Source organism: Bufo bufo, chromosome 5 (assembly GCF_905171765.1).
Source record: "Bufo bufo chromosome 5, aBufBuf1.1, whole genome shotgun sequence".
In the NCBI taxonomy this organism is placed as follows: domain Eukaryota; kingdom Metazoa; phylum Chordata; class Amphibia; order Anura; family Bufonidae; genus Bufo; species Bufo bufo.
In genome coordinates, this window is record NC_053393.1 from 175,685,334 (window position 1) to 175,709,323 (window position 23,990).

Sequence of the window (23,990 nt, forward strand, 5' to 3'; positions counted from 1 at the left end):
AGCTTCTAACTGCCCTTGCAGTAAGTATGGCCACCAAGCAGTTTAATTTTCATTTAGTATTTGCTTATATCTTTGTGCAATTGACTAGCAGTGTGCTGTTACTTGTAGTTCTACTAATCACATTGTGTTTCAGCCAAGGTAGCGTGCACCTGCATTCTCAAATTTACTTATTATGGAGGTGCTGGTTCGTTTGTTTTTCTTTCCTATTGTCACTGCCACTGGGGAGTGGCGCCCCCAGTTGGTGAGTTTGAACCATGCACCACCGCCCATTTACCATGTGCTTTTAATTAGAAAGATTGTATAGCTGTATTCTACTTTGCCCATATTGCAGGCTGACAGCCTGGGAGAGGCATGTGTAGGATATAGATGGGTGCTACTTTGCCCAGATTGTAGGCTGTAAGCCCAGGAGAGGCATGTTAGAGTAGGCCCCATCTGATGAGAAGCCACCTTGTCGTTCGGTAGATGGGCCCGACATATTTTTGATCAATTATATGTGCAAAGAGCTTCTAACTGCCCTTGCAGTAAGTATGGCCACCAAGCAGTTTATTTTTCATTTAGTATTTTCTTATATCTTTGCGCAATTGACTAGCCGTGTGCTGTTACTTGTAGTTCTACTAATCACATTGTGTTTCAGCCAAGGTAGCGTGCACCTGCGTTCTCAAATTGACTTATTATGGAGGTGCTGGTTCGTTTGTTTTTCTTTCCAGTTGCTATGGCTTATCTGTCTCCAGCTAATAAGACAGGAAGATGGAGGGGCGGTCCTTCACACTTCAGAGTGAGAAGGCGTGTCTCTCAGTAATCTAATCTGATTGTCTGGCAGGGAGCTGCTGGCTATAGCAAGTGTGTATGTGAAGTGAGGGAAATCAGTTTTGGCCTCAGAGAACTGTCAGAGGAGCCAATTTGAGAAGGTCCTCATATTGTAGAGGTTAAAACAGCCGTAGCTAAGGGAAAAATTAAAGAAAACAGTGAAGAAAACAGTGAAGGGTGTACAGTATAGTATTATGCTGTACAGCCTGTCTGGGGTGTGTGAAATCAATAGCGGAAAAGAAAAAAAGAAGTTACTGGTAAATGACCCCCAGAGGTCTTGCATGACCTTATGGGGGGCACAAAGTGTAAAATAAAATAAAAAAGTTTTAGAAAAAAAAAAATATATATAAAGTTTCACATGTAAAAAAAAAAATGTTTTCCCCAATTAAACCATTTAAAAAATAGAAAATAAATAAATAAAATAGACATATTTGATATCACCGCGTCTGTAACGACCGGCTCTATAAAAATATCACATCATCTACCCCATCAGGTGAACGCCAAAAATAAATAAATAAACCTTACGTAAAAAAAGATTTTTTAGTTACCTCACCTCCCAAAAAAACATAATGTTAATCGATCAAAAGGTCATATGTACCCCTAAATGGTAGCAATAAAAACTTCACCTTTTCGCGCAAAAAATGAGCCCCCACACAAGACCATAACCAGAAAATTTTTAAAATATGACTCTAAGAATATTGCAACACAAAAACGTGATTTTTTTTCTAAAAATGCTCTTATTGTGTAAAATGTAAAAAATGTTAATAAAATTGATATATTTGTTATTGCAGTAAAAACTGGCTCTACAAAAATATCACATCATCTACCCCGTCAAGTGAACGGCGTAAAAAAATAAATATAAAAAATTACTCCAAAACAGCTATTTTAGTCACCTCACCTCCCAAAAAACATATCAATCAATCAAAAAGTCGTATGTACCCCAAAACTGTCACCTCATCCCGCAAAAAACAAGCCCTCACACAAGACCATAGCCAGAAAAATTAAAAAATATGACTCTAAGAAAATGGCAACAGAAAAACATAATTTTATTGTGGCGAAACCAACCTCGCCACTGGGTTTTGGAGAGGACTGGCTGCTGGCCTCTTGCCCCAGGATTATGGGCCATATACTAACTTTTAAACCCCTGAACCTATTCAAGTGAATTTTGGATAGGTTTGTCCCCAAGTTATACTGTTTAAATTGATGTTAATGAAAAGTATGTGGATAGCTCACCACCCTCCTCAATAAGGTAGGGGTGCTCTAACCGGAAGACTGTTCACTCAATCAGTCCAGGAAAGATATGTGAAAAATAGAAAAAAACGGCTGGCACTCACTATGTGGTTTCACATCAAACAACAATTTATTAACCGCTAATTCAACAATGGAATAATAGCAGGCATTAATAATATGTAGGCATTGCTGCTATTATTCCATTGTTGAATTAGCGGTTAATAAATTGTTGTTTGATGTGAAACCACATAGTGAGTGCCAGCCGTTTTTTTCTATTTTTTAAATTGATGTTAGTTATATGTATGGCCAATGTAAACTCACAAAGTTGTAACAATTTATAATAAGTGTAACTTGTCAGCTTGGGAGGAAAATGCTGGGTGTGTTTCTATTGTGCCATTGTCACATTGTGTGTTTAAATGGTGATGTCTGTTCTGTTGTCCTCACATGTGTATGGCGATCTCCCTTTGTCCTCAGAGATAATTGGATTGCTCCTCAGGTTGTCTCCGGGACAGAGAGGAGGAGACCATGATGCATTGTGGGGATATGTTGTATCTGTCCTATGTCACAGTCTTCATTCTGGTCCTCTGGGGGCGTGAACGATTGGTTGCTGTAGTTACATTGTATGTGTTGTAAATTACTGATTGGTTATATTTCAAACCCCTGTGGGCAGTACTATGTTTGTGGTTTATGAATAAAAGAGGCTGTACGTGAAGTACAGTCAGACCACTGCTTGACCCTCAACACGGAGCCTTGTCTCGTTATTGGGGGGATTCACTGTATGCTGTTAGAAGACCGATTGCCAGAAGTGTAAGCTGATCCCTGTTCGTCGGCTAGCAGCTATTCGTGAGGTTCCAGTTTGGAGTGCTATTTTGTATCCAGTTCGGGAGATTGGTGTTCTGCAGTAGCTGTGCCTGTCTCTCAGAAAGGGGCTTATCGCCTAAACGGATTTTAACCCCTTGTCTGCTGAAACGATCCGTTACATTTATTATTTCAAGAAAAAAATGTATTGTGTAAAATGTAAAAATAAAAACAAAAACTAGACATAGTTGGTATTGTTGCGTCTGTAATGACCGGATCTATAAAAATATCACATGATATACCCCATCAAGTGAACGGAGTAAACAAAAAATATTAAAATGACACCAAAATTAGATAAAAAGCGACCAGAAAGCCAAATGTACCCCAAAATGGGGCCAATAAAAACGACAGCTTGTCCCGCACAAAATAAGCCCTCACGCAGCTCAACAAAAAAATTAAAAAGTTGTCGCTCTTAAAAACCATGACAGAAAATTCCATGTTAGAAAATCCAGATGCCGCTCCTTCCCTTCTGAGCTCTGCCGCAGTTTAAGATCACAATTGGGGTGTTACTGTATTCAGGAGAAAATGGGTAGCAAATTGTGGGGGGATATTCTCTGGTTATCTTTTGCGAAAAAGAAAGTTTGGGGCTAAAGCACCATTTTCTTTAAAAAAAATAAAAAAAAATATTATTTTTCATTTTCACAGCCAACTATTATAACTTTTATAAAAAAGCCAGTTGGGTCAAGTGCTCACTACACCCCTTAAAAATTCCTTGGGTGGTGTATTTTGCAAAATGTGGTCACCTTTTGGGGATTTTCACTGTGGGGGTACCTCAGGGTCTCTTCAAATGCAACATAGTGCCCTAAGACCAGTCCAGCAAAATCTGCCCACCAAAAACCATATGGCTCTCCTTGCCTTCTGTGCCCTGCTGTGTGCCCTTACAGCGGTTTACGACCACATATGGGGTATTTCTGTAAACTGCAGAATCAGGGAAATAAATATTGAGGTTTGTTTTGTTGTTAACCGTTAATTAAAATGGAAAATCTGCAAAAAAAATGTTGCTTTAATTCCTGTGGAAAACTTAAAGGGCTAACAACATTTCTACAAACAGTTTTGAATAGTTTGAGGGGTGTAGTTTCTGAAATGGGGGTCATTCATGGGTGGTTTCTATTATGTGAGCTCCTCAAAGTGACTTCAGAACTGAACTGTTCCTTAAAAAAGTTGATTTTAGAAATTTTTGTAAATAATTCCAACTTTGCTTCTAAAATTCTAAACCTTCTAACATCTTAAAAAAATAAAATAACATTACCAAAATGATGCCAACATAAAGTAGACGTTTCGTGAATGTTAATTAATGAGTATTTTATGAGGTATCACTATCTGTCTTAAGAGCAGAGAGGATTAAATTTAGAAAACAGTGAATTTTTTAAATTTTCGTTAACTTTTGGATTTTTTTATAAATAAAGGGTAAAACATATTGACTCAAATTTACCATTAACATGATGTACAATGTGTTATGAGAAAACAATCTCAGAATGGCTTCGATAAGTAAAAGCATTCCAAAGTTATTACAACATAAAGTGACAAATGTCAGATTTGCTAAATTATGCCTAGTCAGGAAGGGGGAAAATGGCCCAGTCTGGAAGTGGTTAAACAGTGGCAATACCTAATATGTATACTTTTTAAATTTATTTAAGTTTTACACAATAATATCATTTTTGAAACAAAAAAAAATAATCATGTTTCAATGGCTCCATAGTCTGAGAGCGATATTTTTATATTTTTTTGGGCGATTGTGCTATGTAGGGGCTAATTTTTTGCAGGATGAGATTGCGGTTTGATTGGTACTATTTTAGGAGGCATATAACATTTTGATAGCTTGCTATTACACTTTTTGTGATGTGAGGTGACAAAAATGGCTTTTTTGACACTGTTTATATTTAATTTTTTTATGGTGCTTACCTGAGGGGTTAGCTCATGTGATATTTTTATATAGCAAGTTCTTACGGACGCAGCGATACCTAATATGTAAATTTTCTTTAATTTATTTTACTTTAACACAATAACAGCATTTTAGAAAAAAAAAATCATGTTTTAGTGTCTCCATAGTCTAAGAGCCATAATTTTTTAACTTTTTGGGCGATTGTCTAATGTACGGGGCTCATGTAGGGGCAAAATTTCAATTTCATCATAGTTCTTATTTTTATTTTTTTATGGCGTTCACCGTGCGGGGAAAGTAACATGACCGTTTCATAGATCAAGTCATTACGGACGCGGTGATATCCAACATGTGTAGTGCATTTTATTTTTGTAATTTTTAATCAGTGATACGTTTTTTTTTTTTTTTTTTACCCAGATCCACTTGGTTCTTGAAGATCCAGTGGGTCTGATGTCTGTATAATACAATACAGTACACTATATAGTGTACTGTACTGTATTTTCACTTCACACTTAGTCTGATCAGATTTCTGCCTTTAGCAGAAGTCTGATCAGACTTAGCCTTACCATGGCAAGCCGAAAGCCTGTGAGGCGTTCGGTTGCCATGGTAACCATCTCCCACTGCCACAACAGAGCTCCCTCCCTGTTAACCCCTTCCATACAGCGGTCCCTACGGACCGCGGCATGGCAGGGGTTAAACGGCTGATATCTGTGCCAGCACAGATGTCAGCCGTTTCAAGCAGAGTGTCAGCAATGTGCTGATACTCTGCTAACCGCTCGGCCATCCTGAGAGAGGGGGCGGGCAGAGGGGGCACATAACAATGAGGGCTGCACGGTGGGTTAAAAATGAAAAGATCTGTCATTTTGAAGTTTCTTGGACCGTGGGGATCAGAAACTTCGCTGCAAACCGTAGGTCTGAATTGACCTGCGGTTTGCATCGATCGCCGATACGGGGGGTCACAGGACCCCCCCTCGGCATTGTCACAGAGTGCCTGCTGAATGATTTCAGCAGGCACTCTGTTCCGATCACCGCCCACCACGCAGCGGTGATCGGAAATACACATGACGTACAGGTACGCCCTGTGTCCTTAAGTGCCGAAACATCAGGGCGTACCAGTATGCCCTGTGTCCCCAAGAGGTTAATGTCAATTTTTATATTTTTTTTCTACTTACTTTTTTGGAATAAATGTTTTAATCATATTAAGGTATATCCGTATCTAGACTACTTATCATAATTATACACTGGCATTGGGCAGTCCAGTGGATAGTGCATCTTCCTACTATCAAAGGTATTAGTAAGTGAGCCATCTCAACAATACAATTCATAATAATAAAATGCCTCCAAAAAGGTATATTAGGAAATTGCATAACATCATGTTATACAAAGAGTTAAGGGGTTGTCCACTTTCTGGCTACTACTGACCAATCTGTTTAAGATGACTATATGACAATTACTAATATAGACTTTGTTGAAATTCTGTGTCATTTTCTGTATTTTGTAAGGTATGCACCCTTGTTTACCAAGTTTTTTATGCTGTTCACATAAAATGGCTGCTGACGGAGAATCATGTGACCAGACATCAATTCCTCCATTAGCTTCCTACATTCAAACACACTAAATTCCCAACTGTGCAAGTGCAGATTGCAGGTACAGTATATTTGAATGGAGCATACATCACATGGAGGTGATTTGCCTGGTCACGTGATCCTCCATCAGCGGCCATCTTATGGACAGGACCTCTGTGTGGACAGTACAAAAGACTTTGGCAAACAAGGAGGCATGCCTTATGAAATACAGAATATGGTGCAGAATTTCAACAAAGACTATATTAGTAAGTGCCATATGATCATCTTACAAACACATTGGTCAACAGTAACCAGAAAGTGGCCAACCCCTTTAAAGGGGTTCACCAGGAATTAAGAAAATGAAAATACATAAATATTACTTTATCATAAATATATTCCCAAATACCTTTCATTAGTTATAACGGCTTGTTTTGTCTAGGGAGCAATAATTAGGAGAAACAAAATGGCCGCCATCCTATTAGTGCACACAAAACCTGTCCTAATCACACAGGAGGACAAGTTACTTCACAACACTGAGATAAAGAGCTGCCTCATCCTTCTCTTTACTCTGCTTGTCAGGGATTATGATCCTGAATACAGCTGATAAGATGTTCAGCTGAATCTCTGTGTGAAAAGGAGTTCAGGAGGAGACATGAAGTACAGAGAGGACGGACAAGATAGACTGGAGACTTCATACGAGTGCTGCTGCTCATGAACTCCATTCCTACAGAGATTCAGCTAAAGTTCTTATCAGCTGTATTCAGGATCACAATCTCTGACAAGTAGAGCAGAGAGGAGGATGAGGCAGCTCTTTAGCTCAGTGTTGTGAAGTAACTTGTCCTCCTGTGTGATTAGGACAGGTTTTGTGTGCACTAATAGGATGGCGGCCATTTTGTTTCTCCTAATCATTGCTAATGTGTGAAGTAACTTGTCCTGCTGTGTGATTAGTGTTCAACAGGCGTTGTTTACTAAATAAACAAAGAAAGCCGCACCATAGGGTGAATACCGTATGCATGAGTAAAAAATGAATACGCCAAGTGGAGGCTCACCTTAGGCTACTTTCACACTAGCGTTCGGAGCGGATCCGTCTGATGTTTCATCAGACGGATCCGCTCCGATAATGCAGACGTTCGCATCCGTTCAGAACGGATCCGTCTGCATTAAAACTTAGAAAATTTTCTAAGTATGAAAGTAGCCTGAGCGGATCCGTTCAGACTTTACATTGTAAGTCAATGGGGAACGGATCCGCTTGAAGATTGAGCCATATGGTGTCATCTTCAAGCGGATCCGTCCCCATTGACTTACATCTTAAGTCTGGACGGATCCGCTCGCCTCCGCACGGCCAGGCGGACACCCGAACGCTGCAAGCAGCGTTCAGGTGTCCGCTCACTGAGCGGAGCGGAGGCTGAGCGCTGGCAGGCGGATGCATTCTCAGTGGATCCGCCTCCACTGAGAATGCATTAGGGCCAGACGGATGCGTTCGGGGCCGCTCGTGAGCCCCTTCAAACGGAGCGCACGAGCGGACACCCGAACGCTAGTGTGAAAGTAGCCTTAAAGGGTTTTGCAAGTGATAGGCACAACTCTATTGTAGACTTGATGGGAATAATTTCAATTCCCTGAAAAGGTCGGTGTGGAGCCACGGATGTCTCCTTGATGAGAATGCCTGAAACCTCACGGAGAGTTACTATGCAGAAATAGATACAGTCATCCTTCAGCGCAAGACGAACCAACCAATCAGAAGTTGCAAGTTGTAGAAGTCTTCATCAAATGTTTCTTTATTATTATTATTATTATTTTATTTTTCAGACACTGAAGTGTCTCTGAAAAAATAATAAAGAAACATTTGATAAAGACTCCTGCAACTTGCAACTTCTGATTGGTTGGTTCGTCTTGCGCTGAAGGACGACTGTATCTATTTCTGCTATGTGATTAGGACAGGTTTTATGTGTACTAATAGGACAGCGGCCATTTTGTTTCTGCTAATGATTGCTCCCTAGACAAAACAAGCAATTATGACAAATTTAAGGTATTTGGGAATATATAATGAAGTAATATTTAAGTATTTTCATTTTCTTAATTTGCGGAAAACCCCTTCAAGCTTTAAATTGGTTGTCCAGTAAAAAAAAAAGCAATAGCTGAACTTAAAGGAACAACAATTGCAACAGTGGATATCATTTTCATTTTTTTACACTTGTCTATTAGATCATGCAAAACACACTTATTCAGTTGGAATCAATTACAAAATCCTCTGTGTACTGTGTAGATATTACTGTTACATACTTGCTGTTCTTTTGATTCCCACTTACAATGTTGACCTAATGTGTTCAGTATCAGTGAAAAGAAGATGCTTCTAATGCACATATGCTTATTCTCTGGTTAAACAATATCAGTAATCTATCCTCAGTCAGTGTACAAGAGGATCCTAATAAGGGGATTGAACAAATGAGCATGTGTTTCTACCAGCACTGGATGCCAACTTTCTGATTAAAATCAAAAACAACAATGACCGTGGCATCCAAGCAGTTAGACAGAGGTATGCGGCTCATACTGTCCTGTGATTGCCCCTCCCCCAATGTGGAAATATTCTGGATAATAATCAGTTGTCATGGCAAAGGGGGGATTCTTGTGAAGGTTCCTGACTTGCCGTTGTAATCTTCCTATTCCTATTAAACAATGGCAGGAATAAATAAATAAATCCTCATATGGCTTTGTGAACAGAAAAGTAAAAAAAAAAAAGGTATGGCTCTTGGAAGATAGGGAGGAAAAACAAAAAAATTAAATTGGCTTCGGTAGGAAAGGATTAAATGATTACAATTGAAATATTTTCATGTTTTGCAAAATTTAACAGAGAAATGTAATGTGCTGTTGTATATGTAAGGTATAGTGGATAGATCAATATCAGAACTTTGGATACTCTTATTTGTAGAGATTGGTAGATTGGTGCATTGTCGCCGTTGTAGATGCGACGCAGTGTAATTACAACAGCTTGTTCCATTTGTTTGCATTTATATACCCCAAATTTACTTCTCTAAGTTAGATAGGCAACAATATGTTACATCCATAAAATTTCACTACATTATTTAAGACACAGTCAACATAGATACAGTAGTAATAAAGCAACATAGTTTGTGAGGCTGAAAAAAGACATCTGTTCATCCAGTTCAGCCTGTTATCCTGCAAGTTGATCCAGAGGAAGGCAAAAAAAACTAAAAACTGTGAGATACAAGCCAATTTTCCTCATTTTAGGGAAATAAATTCCTTCCCAACTCCAATCAGGCAATCAGAATAACTCCCTGGATTAACGACCCCTCTCTAGTAGCCATAGCCTGTAATATTATTATACTCCAGAAATACATCCAGGCCCCTCTTGAATTCCTTTATTGTACTCACCATCACCACCTCCTCAGGCAGAGAATTCCATAGTCTCGCTGCTCTTAAAGTAAAGAATCCTTTTCTATGTTTGTGTAGAAACCTTCTTTTCTCTAGACGCAGAGGATGTCCCCTCGTCATAGTCTTGGGGATAAATAGATGATGGGAGAGATCTCTGTACTGACCCCTGATATATTTATACATAGTTATTAGATCTCCCCTCAGTCGTCTTTTTCTAAACTGAATAAGCCTAATTTTGACAATCTTTCAGGGATTGTGGTTCAGGAAAGAACAAGAGCAAACTTCGATATTCATCTGTGATACTTTTGCCTCTCAATAAAGTATATTACAAGAAAAAGTTACTAACTATCTGCACTATTTAACTGTCAGATTCGCTATTACATTTATGAAAAGCATTAATGAAATAGTTCTTTCATTTTCGCTTTAAATAAAACATAAAGGGTAAGAGTCTTTTATACACAACATGCATTCTAGCACCTTGAGTTGTAATCTTCCACAACAGGCCAAGGTTGTAACTGGCAAAAAGATGAATAGCTCCTGTGTTGTCCCAAACTTCAGTTCACCTGGTATGCCTCGCGACTCCGGTCTAGGGAGCATTGCGTCTGGCACATGAATTTATTTGCGTATAGCTGGGATTTTGGTAGGGATGCAGATGTTTCATTGATGCCTGTTTTCAGCAGAGAGAGGCTCGTCAAGAAGGCAATAAAAGTTTAAGGCTTGATGTAATGATTTCATGGCTTGATATGGTAAACCAATATTTTCACAGCTCAAAGTTTCAACAGAAATTGACATTACCATGTAAAAGTTAAAGGCTCTATCTAAAACCTTTCAGCTCCTTACAGAAAGTAAACTAGGAACTATAAGAAAGGACTATAATGATTTATGACTTGTCTATATTCATTTCTGCCCTTTTGCATGGAGTAAATTAAATTGACTTCTGTTAGGAGAGTGAACTGGCAAGATGACAGCTTAACAATCTGAGGTTAACATGCATCAATCAATCTTAAATCATTTCACAATATATTGAATACAAAGCAGGAACCACAGTATTCAGTAATGTTCCATGAGCAACTTAAGTGCATAGACGAGACTTGCAGCACATTATTGGCTTAGTCAATATATTTAGAAACTGTAAAATGCAGAGATCAATGCTTGCTCTGGAACTTTTCTCTCCAATTCATTTGGTATATTTTGGGTGGATGAATTCTTAAGAATGCTATTATTTACCGCTATATCCATGTTATAACGGAAAATAATAAAGTGAAGTTCAGGTCCCCAATGACATCAATGGGATTTGGGGTCAAGTTTGGGTCCCGAACCTGTAAGATTGTGAAACAGCTATTTCTGCATAATGTCTGTATTTAAACTGTCATTTGGCATTCCAGGCACTAGAGGCCACTGTTTTGCAGCTACAGCCAGCACACTCTGAGATTTGAATATGGAAAACAGATGATGACTCATGCTGCTGCCTGTGAGTGAACCAGGAAGTGTTGATCTGGCATGGAGGAAGGATTGTGCTGTGAGGGACTGAATCCGATTCCATCCTGGCTTGTAGATGTCCGGCAGTTAATGGACACTCAGAAGGAGGAGAGTAGCTGTTATATCCTTTCTGTATCCAGCTCTTTTGAAAGAGAGGTTGTCCCAGGAAGAGACCACTCCAGTGTGTGGACAGAAGGCCTCACTATCAAGCAAGGCCGCACAGTTGCTGAGAAGTTGGTGGCTATCTCTGGTAGGCTGCATCCTCGGGCCCAGAACGGACACAGGTCAGTACACCTGGTTACTGATTGCAATATATTGTGTGGCACCTGAAGTTACAGAGACTAGCCTAGGCCTAGCATTAGTTAGTCAGTTAGGATTTATATAGTTTTTGCTAGGTTGTACTGTACTGGACTGCAGCGTAGTTATTGACTTGCAGGTTCTGCTGCATTTGCCACCGAGTAGGGGTGTCCTCTGTAGCGGCACAGCACGACTTGCAGGCTCTGCTGTGTCCACCATTGGCTATGCCTGTCCATTGGGCAGGGACATTTACTGTGGGTCCGGGATATAGCGTTTCTATGCATGTTTGTATTGCTTTGGTGATGCTTATGTTATTACTTGTTGTTTAAGTAAAGTTTTCTGTTCTTGCATATTAAGCTGGTGTCAGTGTCGCTTTCCTTGTCTGTGACCGCTGTATTCTGGGGAGCCCACCCCGGTACACGGCTTACAAACCCTTGGTTTGCTCATCCCTAATAATTAGTAGTTATTTATAACTTTTCTTACACAGGTCCAATATTAACTAGTATGGAATAAATAATATAGCCTAATATAGTCTCTGTACGTCTAGTTTCTCACTACAGAAGTATATGCACTAGGGCCAGCTAAAGAAAGAAGCTAATTTTCTGTTTGGACTTTAAAAGGCCATCAAAAGTACCAAAGTCAACTCAAAGAGACAATGGAGTAGGCGGACAACAAGAGACTCACTTCTCTCCATTGTACCCTTTTTGTGGCAAAATGTATTTAAAGAGCTTCCGTCACCAGGAACATCATTATGAAACTGGCTGACATGTGATAATGTAAGCCGAAGCTGACAGTCTTTGTCCCTTCTTTTCATGTGCCTCTGTTTTTGTAAAAAATGAAATTTTATTTTATGCAAATCAGCTTCTAGGAGCAATGGGGGTGTTGCAACTGTTCTCCTTTCTCTGTCCACACCGTCATCAGGTCTCGACTCAACAAAGTAAAGTAAATAATAATCGACCCTCACCAATCTCATATTGATTACCTAACCTGAGGATAGCCCATCAATATGAAAATCCCATAAAACCCTTTTTAACCGCCTCCGGACCACCTAACGCAGGATCGCGTTCCGGAGGCGGCAGCCCTGCGCAGAGTCATGCATATATGCGTCATCTAGCCAGACGCGAGATTTCCTGTGAACGCGCGCACTAAGGCGCGCGCGTTCACAGGATCGGAAGGTAAGCGAGTGGATCTCCAGCCTGCCAGCGGCGATCGTTCGCTGGCAGGCTGGAGATGCGATTTTTTTAACCCCTAACAGGTATATTAGACGCTGTTTTGATAACAGCGTCTAATATACCTGCTACCTGGGTGGTCCCTTTTGCTTGGATCGACCACCAGAGGACACAGGCAGCTCAGTAATAAGTCGCACCAAACACCACTACACTACACCCCCCCCCCGTCACTTATTAACCACTACACTACACCCCCCCCCCGTCACTTATTAAAGCAAAATACATACGGACATCTGAATGGAGCCTTACAGGCGGGTGATCAATGACAGGGGGGTGATCACCCCATATAGACTCCCTGATCATCTCCCTGTGATTGATCACCCCCCTGTCATTGATCACCCCCCTGTAAGGCTCTATTCACCCCCCTGTCATTGATCACCCCCCTGTCATTACTCACCCCCCTGTAAGGCTCTATTCAGACATTTTTTTGGCCCAAGTTAGCGGAAATTGTTTTTTTTTTCACATGAACTCACCATACCCCTCACGGAATCCAAATGCGTAAAAATTTTTAGACATTTATATTCCAGACTTCTTCTCACGCTTTAGGGCCCCTAAAATGCCAGGACAGTATAAATACCCCACATGTGACCCCATTTCGGAAAGAAGACACCCCAAGGTATTCCGTGTGGGGCATATTGAGTCCATGAAAGATTTAAATTTTTGTCCCAAGTTAGCGGAAAGGGAGACTTTGTGAGAAAAAACAAAAAAAAATCAATTTCTGCTAACTTGTGCCAAAAAAAAATAATTTCTATGAACTCGCCATGCCCCTCATTGAATACCTTGGGGTGTCTTCTTTCCAAAATGGGGTCACATGTGGGGTATTTATACTGCCCTGGCATTTTAGGGGCCCTAAAGCGTGAGAAGAAGTCTGGGATCCAAATGTCTAAAAATGCCCTCATAAAAGGAATTTGGGCCCCTTTGCGCATCTAGGCTGCAAAAAAGTGTCACACATGTGGTATCGCCGTACTCAGGAGAAGTTGGGCAATGTGTTTTGGGGTGTCATTTTACATATACCCATGCTGGGTTAGATAAATATCTTGGTCAAATGCCAACTTTGTATAAAAAAATGGGAAAAGTTGTCTTTTGCCGAGATATTTCTCTCACCCAGCATGGGTATATGTAAAATGACACCCCAAAACACATTGCCCAACTACTCCTAAGTACGGCAATACCACATGTGTGACACTTTTTTGGAGCCTAGGTGGGCAAAGGGGCCCACATTCCAAAGAGCACCTTTCGGATTTCACAGGGCATTTTTTATAGATTTTGATTTCAAACTACTTCCCACACATTAGGGCCCCTAGAATGCAAGTGCAGTATAACTACCCCACAAGTAACCCCATTTTGGAAAGAAGACACCCTAAGGTATTCCGTGAGGGGAATGGCGAGTTCCTAAAAATTTTACTTTTTTGTCACAAGTTAGCGGAAATTGATGTTTTTTATTTTATTTAATTTTTTCTTACAAAGTCTCATATTCCACTAACTTGTGACAAAAAATAAAAACTTCCATGAACTCGCTATGCCCATCACGAAATACCTTGGGGTGTCTTCTTTCCAAAATGGGGTCACTTGTGGGGTAGTTATACTGCCCTGGCATTCTAGGGGCCCTAATGTGTGGTAAGTAGTTTGAAATCAAAATCTGTAAGAAATGGCCAGTGAAATCCGAAAGGTGCTCTTTGGAATATGGGCCCCTTTGCCCACCTAGGCTGCAAAAAAGTGTCACACATGTGGTATTGCCGTACTCAGGAGAAGTTGGGCAATGTGTTTTGGGGTGTCATTTTACATATACCCATGCTGGGTGAGATAAATATCTTGGTCAAATGCCAACTTTGTATAAAAAAATGGGAAAAGTTGTCTTTTGGCAAGATATTTCTCTCACCCAGCATGGGTATATGTAAAATGACACCCCAAAACACATTGCCCAACTTCTCCTGAGTACGGCAATACCACATTTGTGACACTTTTTTGCAGCCTAGGTGGGCAAAGGGGCCCACATTCCAAAGAGCACCTTTCGGATTTCACTGGCCATTTTTTACAGATTTTGATTTCAAACTACTTACCACACATTAGGGCTCCTAGAATACAAGGGCAGTATAACTACCCCACAAGTGACACCATTTTGGAAAGAAGAGACCCCAAGGTATTCGCTTCCGCTAACTTGTGACAAAAAATAAAAAGTTCTATGAACTCACTATGCCCATCAGCGAATACCTTAGGGTGTCTACTTTCCGAAATGGGGTCATTTGTGGGGTGTTTGTACTGTCTGGCCTTTGTAGAACCTCAGGAAACATGACAGGTGCTCAGAAAGTCAGAGCTGCTTCAAAAAGCGGAAATTCACATTTTTGTACCATAGTTTGTAAACGCTATAACTTTTACCCAAACAATTTTTTTTTACCCAAACATTTTTTTTTATCAAAGACATGTAGAACAATAAATTTAGAGAAAAATTTATATATGGATGTCGTTTTTTTTGCAAAATTTTACAACTGAAAGTGAAAAATGTCTTTTTTTTTGCAAAAAAATCGTTAAATTTCGATTAATAACAAAAAAAGTTAAAATGTCAGCAGCAATGAAATATCACCAAATGAAAGCTCTATTAGTGAGAAGAAAAGGAGGTAAAATTCATTTGGGTGGTAAGTTGCATGACCGAGCAATAAACGGTGAAAGTAGTGTAGTGCAGAAGTGTAAAAAGTGGCCTGGTCATTAAGGGTGTTTAAGCTAGGGGGGCTGAAGTGGTTAAGAAGTGATGTTGGGACCACTGTACCATTATACTGTAGTATTTTTTCTTATAGTCTACTGCTTTTTCTTTGTCTAATTCTTTTGCCAATACTCCAAAACTAATGTTCTTGACGATGGTGATAATACTACTTGGACCAGTTTCCAGTTTTGTACCACTGGCCTAGAGGATAATTTACATTATGGTTATTAGTTATCTCCTCTTTGAAGTTAGGCAATGTAAACTTTAGCTTACTGTTTTATATTATATAATCTCTGTGCTTATCCATCACCTTCTCAATTGAACTGAACAAGTATCTCTCTGTGTTCACATGAAAAACAAAAACATGAAACATTTAAATGATTTCATGTGGAACAAACAGCGCATGAGTTATTCTTCTATTATAAACATAAATGCAAATGATCTCAATTATAATTCCCCCAAAAAATCTGGAAATGACAATAAAGTACAGCAGAAGGAAAAGTTATACTGAAGTTCTAAGGACTGGAAGTGCTGGAACAGCTAAAGAAATACTTTAAAGTAAATAGATGAGGATTTTCATCCCATCCAAGTCAATAAAACTATTCACAGCTGGTTGAGCAACTAAAATACTTCCTGCTGTTCTAGGCAATCATAGAAATAAAGTGTAAAATTTTAGACATCTCCAAAGCTATCCTTCCTCTGGCATAGTATGATTTATGCTGCTTCAGTAATTAAATGTTACTCAGCGACAGTGGCACTGAAACTATAACATACCATGCAGTATGTATATTAATTGGATCACATCATTAAGATATGTTTCAGTAGCACAAAGTTGTTAGGTCTGTTGAATTTTGAATATTTTTCAATGTATGACTGCTTAAAACCATGAATACACTACTAGCCAGGTCCAGGACTTGTTCACATAGTGCAGTTTCTGGCAGCTTCACATATATTTTATTTTTATTCAGGGCTAGATCCAAAACAAAGAAGGCTGAATCTTTCTTTTGTGTACTTTTCTGCTTAGGATTTATTCATGGTGGTTTGAAAAAGCACAAGCAAAAACCAGAACAAAACTACACTGTGTGAACAAACTCAACAAAGCTTAAAAGGGTTTTCCAGAATTTTTACACTGATGATCTATTCTCTGGATAGGTCATTAGTATTTGATCGGTGGGGTCCGACACCCAGAGCCCCTGCCGATTAACTGTTTTGAGTAGGCAGCAGCGCTCCTATGAGTGCTGCTGCCTTCTCGCAGCTAATCAAGCACAGCATCTTACATTGTACTGCGGCTGTGCTTGGTATCACACTCCGGGGCTGAGCTAGACCTAGGCCACATGACCGATGAAGGTGTCATCACTGGCCTAGGAAAAGCTGTGAGAAGGCTGTGGCACTCATAGGAGTACCACTGCCTTCTCAACAGCTGATCGGCGGGTTTCCTGGGAGTCAGATCCCCACCAATCAGATACTGATGACCTATCATGAGGATAGGTCATCAGTATTAAAAACTCAGAAAACCCCTTTAAATCAATAAACTATTAATTAATATATATATATATATATATATATATATATACAGTACAGACCAAAAGTTTGGACACACCTTTTCATTCAAAGAGTTTTCTTTATTTTCATGACTATGAAGGCATCAAAACTATGAATTAACACATGTGGAATTATATACATAACAAACAAGTGTGAAACAACTGAAAATATGTCATATTCTAGGTTCTTCAAAGTAGCCACCTTTTGCTTTGATTACTGCTTTGCAAACTCTTGGCATTCTCTTCATGAGCTTCAAGAGGTAGTCCCCTGAAATGGTCTTCCAACAGTCTTGAAGGAGTTCCCAGAGATGCTTAGCACTTGTTGGCCCTTTTGCCTTCACTCTGCGGTCCAGCTCACCCCAAACCATCTCGATTGGGTTCAGGTCCTTTGACTGTGGAGGCCAGGTCATCTGGCGCAGCACCCCATCACTCTCCTTCATGGTCAAATAGACCTTACTTTCAAAGTTTTCCCAATTTTTCGGCTGACTGACTGACCTTCATTTCTTAAAGTAATGATGGCCACTCGTTTTTCTTTACTTAGCTGCTTTTTTCTTGCCATAATACAAATTCTAACAGTCTATTCAGTAGGACTATCAGCTTTGTATCCACCTGACTTCTACTCAACGCAACTGATGGTCCCAACCCCATTTATAAGGCACGAAATCCCACTTATTAAACCTGACAGGGCACACCTGTGAAGTGAAAGCCATTTCAGGGGACTACCTCTTGAAGCTCATCAAGAGAATGCCAAGAGTGTGCAAAGCAGTAATCAAAGCAAAAGGTGGCTACTTTGAAGAACCTAGAATATGACATATTTTCAGTTGTTTCACACTTGTTTGTTATGTATATAATCCCACATGTGTTAATTCATAGTTTTGATGCCTTCAGTGTGAATCTACAATTTTCATAGTCATGAAAATAAAGAAAACTCTTTGAATGAGAAGGTGTGTCCAAACTTTTGGTCTGTACTGTATAAAGAAGGACCTATGTATGTATGTACGTATGTTATGCAATCAACCAAAAACACAACCATCAATTTCAACTAAACTTGGTATACACATCCCTTGCTACCTGGAAAGAAATCTTGTGGGGGTCACAGTATTCTAGGACGTACCGTTCCTGAGATATTCCCAAAAATGCAAATATGGCACATCACATGACCTACATTAGCCAATAGGAGCCTGCAGGTCTTTCTCTTCATATCCCAACTGCCATACACACGGTCACACGTTCTTTATCAGCCAATAGAAGCTCGCACATACACACAGTTTTACAACAGGTTTCCATAACAACCCAGCCATTTTTCTTCACTGCTGCAGGTCAGCTTTAAAGGGGCAGGGAGCTGTGGATGACACTGTTAAGGGAGCAGAGTGCTGTGGAGGTGACAGTTCAGGGGGAAGGTAGGGTGGCCATTCAGGCCACCCTCAAAATACGGACTTAAAAACTCTGCCCCAGGTCCAGCTAAGTCACGCCCCCTCCCTCTTCGCAGCCGACGGGGATTGAAAAAATGAAGGTAAAAATCAACTTCTATCAGCTGCAGGAGTGGGAGGAAGGGTGACTTTCTCCCTGCAGCTCACACTCAGACAGCACAGTGCTGATGTCTGAGAGTGAGCTGTTCAAAAGAACATTTCTGTGTCCGTCCAGGCTCTGCGCCGGACGGAGGACAGGGAGTCTGAAAGCCGGACTGTCCGGCCTAAAACCGGACCTCTGGCCACCCTAGGAGCACGCTGCTGTGGAGGTCACAGTTAAGGGGACGGTCCGCTATGGAGGTCAGTGTTAAGGGGCAGATTGCTGTAGACGCCACTGTTAAGGGGGCGGGGTGTTGTGGAGATCACTGTTAATGAGATGGGGTACTGTGGAGGTCACTAATGAAGGGGTGGCCACTGTGGAGGTTACTGTTAAAGGGGCAGGCTGCTGTGGAGGTCACTGTTAAGGGAGCGGGATGCTGTCAAGGTCAATGTTAAAGGGACAGGCTGCTGTGGAGGTCACTGATACGGGGGCGGGCACTGTGGAGGTCTCTGTTAAGGGGACAGGGAACTGTGGAGGTCACAGTTAAGGGGACGGTCCGCTATGGAGGTCAGTGTTAAGGGGCAGGGTGCTGTAGAGGTCACTGTTAAGGGGGATACTGTCGATATCTTTTAATGACATACATAAAGATTAAATGAAATATACCCGTGCGAAGCCGGGTCCTTCTGCCAGTCTATATATATATAAAGAAGGACATATATATATATATACAGTATGTGTGTGTGTATGTATGTTCCGCGATCACTCACAAATGCAACCATCGATTTCAACAAAACTTGGTATACACATCCCTTGCTACCTGGAAAGAAATCTTGTGGGGGTCACAGCTCTCTAGGACATACTATTCCTGAGATATTCCCAAAAAATGACTTGCACTAGTTAATACAAGCCTGCAAGTCTTTCTCTTCATATCCCAACTGCCATACACACGGTCACATGTCCCTTATCAGCCAATAGAAGCTTGCAGGCCTTTAGTCTCCAAATACACACAGTTTTACTCCAGGTTTCTATAACAACCCAAACATTTTTCTTCACTGCTTTATGTCAGCTTTAGGCTAGGGCTACACGACACATAGGGCACAACTACACTGCTACATATGTCGCGCAACAATTTTTATAATGATAGTCTATGGTGTTGCACTGCAACATGTGACATGCTGCAACTGCGACGCGACAGTCGCTGAAAAATCCATCTTGGATGGACTTCTTGTCGCATCACAGCCGCAGCATGTCACATGTCGCAGTGCGACTCCATAGCCTATCATTGTAAAAATTGTTGAGATAAAATGTCACGCGACACATGTCGTCGTGTAGATCTAGCATTAAAGGGGCAGGGCGCTGTGGAGATCACTGTTAAAGGGGTGGGCACTGTGGAGGTCACTGTTAAAGAGATGTTCACTGTGGATGTTACTGTTAAGGGGGCAGACCGCAGCGGAGGTCACTGTTAAAGGGGAGGACACTGTGGAGGTGACTGTTAAGGGGGCAGGGGCCACTATTAAAGGGACAACTGCTGTGGAGGTCACTATTAAGGCAGCAGGTAACTGTGAGGTCACTGTTAAGGGAGCGGGGTACTGTGGAAGTCACTGTTAAGGGGGCGGCCCCTGAGGAGGTCACTGTCAAGGGAGTGGGGTGCTGTGAAACTCACTGTTAAAGGGGAGGGCTGCTGTGAAGGTCAAAGTTAAGGGGATGGGCTGCTGTGGAGATCCCATTTTAAAGTGGCAGGGCACTGTGGGGGGTTCAGTGTTAAGGGGTGGGGGAGTGTGGAGTTCACTGTTAAAGGGACAGGGTGCTGTAGAGGTCACTGTTATGGGGGATACTGTCGATATCTTTTAACGACACACACAAACATTAAATGAAATAGATTAAATATACCTGTGCGAAGCCGGGTCCTCCTCCTAGTATTAATATATAATTCAGACCATATTAATTTAGCACAAGTGGTACCTTGGAACCGAACCCGAGTTTGGGAAATGTTTTTTTACTGTATAAATTAATTTCTGAAGTTATTATGCGAAGTATCGCGAGACTTTGCGAAGTAATAACTTTGGCTCATCGGAGCCAATACATTCTAATACTCCGTACAGTATTGAAACAAAGTTTTATGCGAATTTATGTGAATCGATTTCGCTCATCCCTAGTTTAAAATAACAAATAAAGGGATACCTGTTTTCTCCTTTGCATCTTCCAGCGTTGCACTCTAGTCCTTGCTGCTGCTATTTGTATTTCTTCCTCCAGCTGTGACATTCTGTGCACACAGATCACTGCGGCTGCCAATCACTGGCCTCATCCAAGATGTCCTGTGCATGGCTAAAGCCGGCAATTGGCTGCAGTGGTGACTTGTGCACAAAAAAGCACTGCTGCAGCCAAGAAGATAAGGTCAGCAGAAGGATCACCAGAGTGCAACACTAAAAAAACTGCAGAGAAAACAGGTATCAATTCATTTGTTACTTTAGGCCATTTACAGGGGTTGCCCAAGTGTTTATACAACTCCCTTACACACAAACACTATATAAATTATTGCAGATGTTTATTTAGATTTTCTTTTTCTTAAAAAAGGAATTAAAGTATATTCTGTTATATTTAGTAAAGCTCTTGTGTAAAATGTGCCACACAAATTTTAGATCTGTAGCTTTATGCATTCTGACCTGCAATTTAAATCCTGCAAGCTGCTCACCTTTTATCTAGCCACATAAATGTACTATTGATCCTGCCATGACCTCAACAAAACAGCAAAGGGAATCTAAGGACAGATATGCAAAAATTCTTTCCCATAGACTTTTCTAACTCTTTTGTATGAAAAAATTGTAGCTGAGATTTTTACTCATCACCTTTTTGGTTTGGGGTGAAGTAATTACTAGCAACAAGCATTAAAAAGCATTTTCATAAAGAAATGAAAAGATCTAGCTGCATGCATTGCATACAATTGCAATTTACTCCAGGGCTCCTAGAAAAAAGTTGGTTCAAAGTAGTTTTTTTTATAAGCAACATTTATCAACTATCCACAGGATAGGATATAAATGTATAATCGCTGGGGCTCCTATGGATAGGTGATAAATATTTATGGACAAACCCTTTAACCCTTTGAGGACCAAGGGACGTATTTGTCCCATTTTTTTAATTGCCTGTATCGTCTGATTAAGAACTTAAAATACTTTTTTTTTTGTTTGAGTCAAAATATAAGTTCTTATCAACAAATGGTTCTAGCTTTTTGCCAGTTATTTCATGAAATGGCTTAGTTACAGCAACTGAAGTGTACGAACTTCAGTTGCCGTAAAAAAAAAAAAAATGGAGCTTCTCTTGGCCTTCCATTAAAAGTAACCTAAATATTCACATTTGTCCCGTGTCATAACTCCTCCCCCAAAAATGACACAAGTGTGGAAATGGTTTTATTTATTGTTCAAATACATTCTTAAATGGAAAAAAAAAAATTATTTTTATATTGATGTCGGTAATCTTACGGTCCTCAAAGGGTTAACCCCTTCAGTACCCTGCCACTTTTCACCTTAAAGGGGTTCTCCGGGAATAAATAAAATGAAAATACGCAAATATTGCTTTATTATGATAATATATTCCCAAATACCTTTCATTAGTTATAATGGCTTGATTGTATAGGGAGCAATGATTAGGAGAAACAAAATGGCCGCCGTCCTGTTAGTATACACAAAACCTGTCTTAATCACGGATAACAAGTTACTTCACAACACTGAAAGAAAGAGCGGCCTCATCCTCCTCTCTGCTCTGCTTGTCAGAGATTATGATCCTGACTACAGTTTAATACGATATTTAGCTGAATCTTTGTGGGAATGGAGTTCATCAGGAGGCATGAAGTACACAGAGGACAGAGAGTACAGACTGTGGTAATGGAGACTGCACACAAGTGCTGCTGCTTATTAGCCACATCTGCTCATGAACTCCATTCCTACAGAGATACAGCTAAAGATCTTATCATCTGTATTTGGGATCATAATCCCTGACAAGTAGACAGGAGGATGAGGCAGCTCTTTACCTCAGTGTTGTGAAGTAACTTGTCCTGCTGTGTGATTAGGACAGGTTTTGTGTGCACTAATAGGACGGCGGCCGTTTTGTTTCTCCTAATCATAGCTCCCTAGACAAAACAAGCCATTATAACTAATGAAAGTACTATTTACGTATATTTTTATTTTCTTAATTCCCGGAGAACCCCTTTAAGGTGAAAAGTGGCAAGGTACTGAAGGGGTTATAGGGTTTGTCCAAGGGTTAACAGCAAAATAAACCTTAATATACACTGCTCAAAAAAATAAAGGGAACACTTAAGCAACACAATGTAACTCCAAGTCAATCACACTTCTGTGAAATCAAACTGTCCACTTAGGAAGCAACACTGAGTGACAATCAATTTCACATGCTGTTGTGCAAATGGGATAGACAACAGGTGGAAATTATAGGCAATTAGCAAGACACCCCCAATAAAGGAGTGGTTCTGCAGGTGGTGACCACAGACCACTTCTCAGTTCCTATGCTTCCTGGCTGATGTTTTGGTCACTTTTGAATGCTGGCGGTGCTTTCACTCTAGTGGTAGCATGAGACAGAGTCTACAACCCACACAAGTGGCTCAGGTAGTGCAGCTTATCCAGGATGGCACATCAATGCGAGCTGTGGCAAGAAGGTTTGCTGTGTCTGTCAGCGTAGTGTCCAGAGCATGGAGGCGCTACCAGGAGACAGGCCAGTACATCAGGAGACGTGGAGGAGGCCGTAGGAGGGCAACAACCCAGCAGCAGGACCGCTACCTCCGCCTTTGTGCAAGGAGGAACAGGAGGAGCACTGCCAGAGCCCTGCAAAATGACCTCCAGCAGGCCACAAATGTGCATGTGTCTGCTCAAACGGTCAGAAACAGACTCCATGAGGGTGATATGAGGGCCCGACGTCCACAGGTGGGGGTTGTGCTTACAGCCCAACACCGTGAAGGACGTTTGGCATTTGCCAGAGAACACCAAGATTGGTAAATTCGCCACTGGCGCCCTGTGCTCTTCACAGATGAAAACAGGTTCACACTGAGCACATGTGACAGAGGTTACAGAGTCTGGAGACGCCGTGGAGAACGTTCTGCTGCCTGCCACATCCTCCAGCATGACCGGTTTGGCATTGGGTCAGTAATGGTGTGGGGTGGCATTTCTTTGGAGGGCCGCACAGTCCTCCATGTGCTCGCCAGAGGTAGCCTGACTGCCATTAGGTACCGAGATGAGATCCTTAGACCCCTTGTGAGACCATATGCTGGTGCGGTTGGCTTTGCGTTCCTCCTAATGCAAGACAATGCTAGACCTCATTTGGCTGGAGTGTGTCAGCAGTTCCTGCAAGACGAAGGCATTGATGCTATGGACTGGCCCGCCCGTTCCCCAGACCTGAATCCAATTGAGCACATCTGGGACATCATGTCTCGCTCTATCCACCAACGTCACGTTGCACCACAGACTGTCCAGGAGTTGGCAGATGCTTTAGTCCAGGTCTGGGAGG

At 41.0% G+C, this 23,990-nt stretch overlaps 1 protein-coding gene and 1 long non-coding RNA gene across 6 annotated transcripts in view; one reads left to right on the top strand and one right to left on the bottom strand.

Moving 5' to 3' along the window:
* PIEZO2 (piezo type mechanosensitive ion channel component 2) overlaps positions 1–23,990 on the bottom strand; it is a 661,827-nt gene that overhangs the window by 460,821 nt on the left and 177,016 nt on the right. The window lies entirely within an intron of this gene.
* Positions 6,930–22,396, top strand: LOC121001240. The gene is made up of 3 exons (XR_005779011.1): positions 6,930–6,965; positions 15,457–15,466; positions 22,310–22,396. It is a non-coding gene; the product is annotated as an uncharacterized LOC121001240 (long non-coding RNA).